Raw genomic sequence first — 6,746 nt, forward strand, 5'->3', positions numbered from 1 at the left:
TATATTCCAACCAGCACAGCCTGATTTTTTAGGACTGTCAATCAGAGTAAAGAGTTAAAAGAGCAGCAAGAGAAGGAGAAAGTTCATATTATCACATCAGTCACGATGGGCGAGGATTAGCAACATCTCTCTGCCTGACTTTCTATGCAGATAAACACATTTAAAGAGGAGCAGCAGAGGAAAACCAGGTGGATTAGCAGTGCTTGCCAACAACAGATGGTTTCATCCAGGACACTTTGGAATATCGTCTCTGTGGCCCAGAAATTGAGTTTCTAACACTCGTTGAGTCAGAGGCTTCCTTAGATTTGATGTAACATTGGCTGCTACTGGAAATTCTTTGAGCCCACAGCATCACAACCTTTTTCAAGATACTTAGATGTTAAGAGTTATGGTAAGACCATATGCCGGTCCCCTTTGGGATAAATAAAGAATGTTAACATTAATTAACAGAAATTAGTACTGACAACACCGTTTGAAAAGAGGAATAATCACTCAGAAATGCTCAAAAGCTACAAGACGAACGTAACATGGAAACAAAACATAAAACTTACAAAGTATTGTTTTTCTATTGTTTTAAGGGCAAATATCGTCCAAACTTGAAATAAGACAAAACTAACTCACATATCCTGTATCCTGCTAACTTTTCTTAGCAGGGTACAGGAGCTTGTCAGTACTTCCCTAATAATCATAATAATAATAAAGTATCAGTTCCAGATTTTTCACTCATAAAAAGTGAAAACCTATCAGTGAAAAAAATCTGCCAGTGAAACTAGTACTTTTTTACATTACGGAATTGTGATGAATGAATTTATTGTTTGTCACACATGTACAACGAGATTAAAGACTTAGTTAATTTGTTATTTATGTAAAACATGCTCCTGTATCTTACTGAAAAGTTATCGAAAGTTTAATTTCTCGTGTAAGTGTGTCACATAAAACTATTTGCACTAAAAACTAGACAAAAACTACGTGGTAAAATGTTGCATTTTCGCAGTGAAGACAAACCTTTGGACATTTTGTCACGTTCCAGTCACATAACTCCGTGTGTCTTTGTTTGAATTTGATGCGATGGACCAACACAAAACATGACACAATTGTAAAGTGGAGAAGAAGAAAATGTATTGAAAGGTGTTAGCTTAAAAAAAAACAACCGGTGGAATCTTGGGAGGCTAATGATTGAGCCTGGAGCGCAGAAACCTTCAGCCGTAGAATGATGCAACGGTTTAGACCACATGCGTCAAACTCAAGGCCCGGGGGCCAAATCTGGCCCGCCGTAGCTTTTTATGTGGCCCTCCAGACTCCAGATTACATCAATAAGTACCTCCAGTTTTTCACAAATACGCAAAATTCACACAAAATCAACAGATCCCCACAATTTTTTTATGATTTTACTGACATTTTTTCTCAAAACTGGCCAAAAACATTAATTTAACCTCACTTGATGTCAAGTTATATATGTGACTGATACAGCAATTAACAAGAAGTCACATTTAACATCATATATTAGCGCAAATATCGTAAAAATTCCTGACAAATATTCCTATATTATCACTACAAAATCTACGATTTTGATTGCAAAAAAAACACAAAAACAATCACCAATTCACATTATATTGATAATGTGAATTATCAATATAATTTCACTTTAAGAAACACTTATTGGATGAAACATCTATTTATTAATATTTTAACAATTTAATGGTTTTTATCAATATATTCTTGAACAACCGGCCCTTTGAGAACATTCAGATTTTCGATACGGCCCAAAATGAAAATGAGTTCGACGCCGCTGGTTTAGACCGAGACACGTCCAGGCGTTAGATCGAGGCCCCGGTCGGTCCAAACCCGAACGAAAGCTGGTGTCACCAGATGTTCTCCATCCACCCGACTGAGATCGAGATATTTACTGAAGAAGAATGAGCGAACATTTTCATCTCCAGGTATGCAAAGCTGGTGGAGAGACACCAACGACTTGCAGCTGTAATAGCATTAAGAGGCATTTAGTCAGGGTAGCTGAAAACCAACGCACGCCGCCGACTGTTTTGATTTTTATTTGTAGAAAAACCAAAAATGAAACTTTTTTTTTTTTTTTTTTGTCTCGCTTCGTAATTATCCATAATTTATATGTTGGTACTGAATACAAACACAACGCAAATACTCCCCCCTCTCCCTTACTTAAACAAAATGTGACCCAATTTTTAAACAGCACGAGTCTGAAATGCACTGTATTTGTATCAGAGGAACATTTCACGCGTTTGTGTTTAAATGGGGAATCGGGTTTATTAAAAAAAATTTTTTAAAAAATCAGTAAAAAAAACCACCCATCTTAAACCATGAGGCGTCTCATCGCTGGGATTAAGAAGTGCCTGACTTATCTGTTCCCCTGTGTTAAACACATGCCTGTAAGCACTCGTTCATCATAACTGTGGTTAGCGCGGAGACCAGGCTCCAAAGGCCTTTGCTTCCTTTCTTGTGGCTTTGGCATGGCAAGATCAAACAGGCTTATCAGCGGCTTCATACCCATCGTGATTCACTTCATCTGGGAGAGGAGAGCTTCTTTTAATCAGATCACAAGGCCTCCTCACAGTGATAGATTTGACTACTGAACATACCAGCAGCCACTTTGACCCCCCCTGTTGAAGATTTACAATTATCTAAACGCAGCCATTCAAAGCATATCTGCGATATGACGATCCGTGTGTTGGATCTAGTTGGACACATGAAAACACATCCGTCCGTGTGTTGAGCAGAAATAACCCATGATGTGTGGGTATTTTAACAGCATAGTTTGGCAGAACCCTCTGCTCTTCCTGTCCACACGAAACCAGTATGGCAGACGATTTAATGCCTGGTGCCAAGAGGCGCTGCTGGGGTATTTTATGCAGGTCTTTCAAAACTTGAGAACAACTGCAGTTGCAGCTGACGTTGGAAAAAAAAAAAAAAGAAAAAGAAAACCATGGAACCACAGGGCAGATTTAAAGAAACATGACAGTAATAATTACTTCGAGAGATAAAAATAGGCAAAATGACTGTTTTTTTCTTTGATGGGAAATAAATGAGGCGACAATAAACCATTTCAACCTTTTTTCTCTTTGTTTCCCCCCCTTTCTACTTATAGCAGGGAGGTTATCCCATACAACTCAGTCGACAAATTAATCAATCTGTCAGAGAAAAGGAAGAATTAAAAAAGATGTATTGGCCTGCAGGTTGCACGCCCTGAAGCTAACACTTAGTTTGAAGCACCTTTTGGTTCAGTTTAGCTGGAGTCAGCATCCCACTAATATACACCTCATCTGTCCAGCAAACATTCCTCATCAGATCCTCATGACTTCTCTTGTCCACAACCCCGACTTCATGTGAAACCACAGATTTTCTGTTAAACTTAGTTTTTTGATTAAACCGTCACTGATTTATTTGTACTGTGAGCTCCTTCTGACCCTTTGAATCTTCTCTACAAACCATGGCTAGAACCAAAATGTGGGTTTGAGTTTAATCAGCTTTACTACAACCGATTTTGAATTCAAGAAGGCTGAATGCTGGAACCGAGTCAGAAAGTATTTGTTTTACTTACTCTCACTAATCGAAGTTTTTTTTTTTTTTATTCTTTACATTTCCACTCATAACAGATTTCAACCAATCACGTTTATTTGTACAGCACATTTCAATAACAACGCCATATAAAGTGCTTTACACCAAGAAAACATAAAAAGATCACATCATACAGTCAACAACTGTGTAAACCAGTAACAGACATGCCATCGTTAAAATAAACATTAAATACGTTGATCAATGTTACATTTATTGAGGTTCGATAGCAACTCTAAACAGGCGCGCTTTAAGCCTTGATTTAAAGGAGCTCAGTGTTTCAGCTGTTTTGCAGTTTTGAGGAGCGTAGAAGCTGAATGCTGCTTCTTCGCGTTTGGTTCTGGTGATGCAGAGCAGAACCAGAACCAGAAGACCTGAGAGGTACGACAACCTTCTTTTTCTTTTTCTTTTTTTTTTTACAAAGGTGTGTGCACTTACAGTACCCCCCTCAGGTTCTGTGCGGCATTAAAAACGATGGATAAAAGTCATTAAAAAGAAGCTTCTGAGCTCGTAAACCGACATGTCACAACAAGGCTGAGAGGAGTGGTGAAAAAATTTGCGTAAATCTTTGTCATTTACTTCTTTTCTTTCATTTTCTTTTTTTCTTTTTTCTTTTTACTGCCAGCTTATCTTTTATGTGTTGATGTCATTCGGGTGTGTCAAACACTCAGAGGGAACGTGACTGGTGCTCAGCAAGCTCGACAAGGTACAGCACGCCTGGGAGCAGGGTGGGTGTAAAATTGTAGGTATTTGCCTAGGAATAACACGGCTCTTGGACGTGAGAAGCTCTGAGTAAGCCCGTGGAATGCGTGCTATCTGACAGCAGCGATCCACCTCTGCAGCAGCTTCTCCTCAGGTTTTGCTTACGCACAGCTTTGCACACCATCTCGGGGTTCTGTGTCATGACATGATGCCATCTTCAAAATATTACTCAGGAATGCAGCACACCACCTTCCAAGTATACCGGCCATGGCAGTGTGTGTTCTTTCTCGGCTTTCCTACGCAAATTAGGCAACGCCGGAAGGAAGTGGAAAAACCGCCGGCAGCTGCATCGCGAACATGAGAAGCACCTTGATTTATGGCGGGTTTGGGAAACGTTATGTTAATTGTCAACGTTAAGGCAAGCGTCAGTCTGCAAAGAAGGGTCAAAAAGCAAAACAGGAAGTCTGATTTTAAGGGCACTGTTGTGTAAAATCAACTTTTTCGAGCTACACATCATGTTATAATGCCATTGCTTTGATTTTTTTATGCATGTTTGAGAAATCTTTTAATCGCCCGTGGCAACCGTTCAGCTGTGCAAAACGATTGTGGGGAACCAAGCGCCGCCTTTATGGACAAAGCTCCTCCTCAGCACAGCATTTTCCAAGCTTCCGCCTCACAGAGCACCGATTCCTGCTCAGCTCCTTCAAACTAGCCAGCTGCAATTAGCCAATGCCTGGTGGAACCTGCTGAGTTCGCGTGATGTCATCAGGATGTTGTGATGACTTCCTGAAGGCGGAGTTTCAGAAAGAGCAATAGTTTTTAAAGAGACAGTGGCCTTTATTTCAAATTCCAAGGTGTTAAGTTAGGAAGTTAAATATTGCATTTTTATAACAACTGAAGGTAACAAAGTTACTTGACTGTACTATAAAGTGGCACTGTGTGCCTGGAAAATGACATATTACTGCCCCTTAAAACTAAAATAGTTTTTTCTTTCTCATGACAATCCAGTTAGTAGCAATTTAAAAGTTTCGTACTAACTTTTTTTGGGCAGTTCTGAGTTGATAAGACCCTTCACCAAGTCATACCTCCATTTCATACCAAAGCATTTCAATTTTATTTCCTCCATTTCCTTCTATTTCACACTCTTAAGCAGTACTATTTTATGTCCATGTTACCTTAATTGTCTTTTCCGCTTTAAAAATATTATTCTATACCCTATTTTAATTGGTTGTGGGTTCCCATTCATGGTTTGGGCCATTTGACTCTGAAATAGGACCGATTATGATCCCTGATTGAACCAGAATAACTGTGACTGACCTCAAACAGGCAGATATTTAACAGAGTCATAAAGCTACATTTTCTTGCAGCAGCAGGATAGAACATTACTTAAAGGTGAGCACAACACGTCCCCTGCCTACCAAAGTAAAACTAAATGTGAAAAGATTAAACAACCGCCCTCTTTTTTGGAAGGGAAGAGCAGATGATTAAACTCAAACTTTGCACATCTAACCAGATTCTTCCATTTTAGCGCCTGGATGTCAACGTGGAGAAGACCTTTTTCTTTTCCGTTAGATGTGAAACTAAACTGGACATTTTCCTCTGAATAAGTTTAAATCTTGTTCACCAAATGAAAAACAAATTGTGATATGTCTTTGCTGCTTTTAACAAATATTTTGTTTCTGTGTTTTTAACATGATGTAAAAAAAAAAAAAGTATTTTTGTTATTTTGAACCTTACAGTAAAATGTAATAAATACAAATTCAAAAGTTAGTTTTTTATGGCTTTAGATCAACTCACCTTTGTTTGCTGCCGTTTCATCTCAGGCCAACACTTTCTCCTCATGTACCAATCCATTGCCAAAATGTTAAAACCCATTCTGAATTTATTAAAGTATATATTTTAGATTACTTCCACTAAGGAACCTGAAAGATTGGCCCACGATTAAACCAAAAATAAATCTGTGCAACTGGATGCTGGCAGGTGACACAAGTACATCTCAATAAATTAGAATATAATTGAAAAGGTCACATTAGGCTCCTGGATTCGGTCTATTCTGGGGTTCCTGTCCACCGGATAGTCAAGTCTCAGATTCAAAAGGAACAGTGTGCTTTTCCACCTAGCCGTGTGGCACGTTACCAGCTCTACATCTTCATCAGGGTCTTGGACAGTTTTGAAGAGGGGGACAGGTGCTCAAGTATAAAAAAGGGGCTCCTTATGTGGCAGTTGGAACAGCTAGCTGCTTTAGTAGGGTGAGATTTATTACAGGCCACATACTACACTCTAATATATATATACACATGTATTTCAAAAGGGCACTTTTTGTCTAGAGGAAAAAGAACAGGTGCTCTAGCACCACCTAGTGTTTTCTTTGTACACATTCACAGTCTTAGGGGGCGTTTACACGATAACGATCCAACAAAAACGGCACTTTTGTTCCGTTTTTGTTGGATCGTTTACAC

This window comes from Poecilia reticulata, chromosome 14, assembly GCF_904066995.2.
Source record: "Poecilia reticulata chromosome 14, P_reticulata-male-v2, whole genome shotgun sequence".
NCBI lineage: Eukaryota > Metazoa > Chordata > Actinopteri > Cyprinodontiformes > Poeciliidae > Poecilia > Poecilia reticulata.